Below are 2,210 nucleotides of genomic sequence, written 5' to 3'. Positions count from 1 at the left end.
ACCCCCACATATCCCCCCACTATCACCCCCACATATCCTCACACAGTCTCCCCCACATATCCCCCCAGGTGACAGCCGGAAGGGCGCGAGAGCCGGTGACAACAAGTCAAAGCCAGACGCCAACAAAGACAAGGGAAAACCGCCGGCCAAGGAGGTCAAGGTCGCCAAAGCTCCGGTCAGGGTTTGGGGTTTTTTTGTTGTGTTTGTTTTGGGGGGTTTTTGTCTGGGTTTTTTTTGTTGGGGGGGGGGGGGATTTTTGAAAGAGGAAATTATTGACCAAAAAAGGCACAAAAAATGGGAATTAGATTTTCAGTTTCCAAGGACACTTACAGCTTTAGAAATCACCAAAACTGACAGCCATTTTCTCGTTAATTTTAGTCTACACCTGACCCCATTCAGGTACCCCCACCTCCTTCAGTGGCAAATATCTCGCTTCTGTTTCAGATACGTGGGTATTTTGTCCTCCCAAGTGAGACAAATTGCTTCCTTTAAATCACAGAGTTCCATCTGATCTATCGGACATTTTTGGCCATTGTGAGTCAGTAAGACCGTGAGGTCCTCTCAAGATTGTGTAAGATTATGCGGAGTCGTCATCAAGATATTCACAGAATTGCAATTTATTTAAAAAGCTGAACGTTTTGTGAAACGAAAAATTTTTACTGTCAAATTTTCCAAACTAGGTACTGAGCTGACAGAACTTTGGCATTCTAGGGTGTGGTAGTGAACGTAGTGACTGTAGTGACCGTTGTGAACATAGTGAACGTAGTGAACGTAGTGACCGTAGTGAACGTAGTAACCGTAGTGAACGTAGTGAAGTGACCATAGTGAACGTAGTGTAGTGACCGTAGTGAACGTAGTGACCATAGTGTAGTGAATGTAGTGAAGTGAACATAGTGACCATAGTGAACGTAGTGACCGTAGTGAAGTGAACGTAGTGACCATAGTGAATGTAGTGAATGTAGTGACCGTAGTGAAGTGAACGTAGTGACCGTAGTGACCATAGTGAAGTGACCATAGTGAACGTAGTGACCATAGTGAATGTAGTGACCGTAGTGAACGTAGTGAACGTAGTGACCGTAGTGAAGTGAACGTAGTGACCGTAGTGACCATAGTGAAGTGAACGTAGTGACCATAGTGAACGTAGTGAAGTGAACGAAGTGACCGTAGTGAACGTAGTGAAGTGAACGTAGTGAAGTGAACGTAGTGACCGTAGTGAAGTGAACGTAGTGAAGTGAACGTAGTGACCGTAGTGAAGTGAACGTAGTGACAGTTGTGAAGTGAACGTAGTGAAGTGAACGTAGTGAAGTGAACGTAGTGACCATAGTGAAGTGACCGTAGCGAAGTGAATACATTGATTATAGACTTATAAATGTTATTTTTCAGTTTCCAAGGCCTCTCAGACTATGGAAGTTACCAAACTTTGGCGGCCATTTTCTCCCTCATATTACCTCTGAAACCAGGCGACCCTGGCCTCCTTCAATTGCAAATATTTCAACTTCTATTCAAATTAGAAGTCTCTATTTTATAACCAAAAGCAAGGCCAATGAACTTTCAGATGGTACCAATAAGCCCATATGCCCAAAAGTTGACGAGCGCCTGAATCCTCTACGCCGTGACACGTAGAATCGCCTCCTACTGGGCAGAAAAAAAGGACAGTTTCATTTTCCTCGATTTCATTATTCTGACGAATGCCTGATTCATGGTTTCGTACAGCGTCGCGACACATTTTCATTTTGTTCTCGTCTTTCTGTCCGTCATCTCGCAGGCTGGCAAACCCGACCCTAAGGGGAAGACAACTCCGGCGTCAGCGCAGAAGAAAGCCCCGACGCCCGTGAAGACAGCGCCGACCCCTGCCCTCACGGCGGGCGCAAACGACAAGGACGGAGCCGAGGGTTCGAACTCCCAGCCCTCCAGCCCAGACCCCGGCGCTAGCCTGGTCATGAGTGACGCAGACGTGACGACCGTGGAAAACCTCTACCGGGACAGCTTAAGGGTCAAGGTCAGTGTACAGGGACAGTTTAAGGGTCAAGGTCAGTGTACAGGGACAGCTTGAGGGTCAAGGTCAGTGTACAGGGACAGCTTAAGGGTCAAGGTCAGTGTACAGGGACAGCTTAAGGATCAAGGTCAGTGTACAGGGACAGCTTGAGGGTCAAGGTCAGTGTACAGAGACAATTTAAGGGTCAAGTCAAGGTCAGTGTACAGGGACAGCT

This window comes from Aplysia californica, unplaced genomic scaffold (genome assembly GCF_000002075.1).
Source record: "Aplysia californica isolate F4 #8 unplaced genomic scaffold, AplCal3.0 scaffold01041, whole genome shotgun sequence".
In the NCBI taxonomy this organism is placed as follows: Eukaryota; Metazoa; Mollusca; class Gastropoda; order Aplysiida; family Aplysiidae; genus Aplysia; species Aplysia californica.
This window is presented reverse-complemented; position numbering follows the sequence as displayed.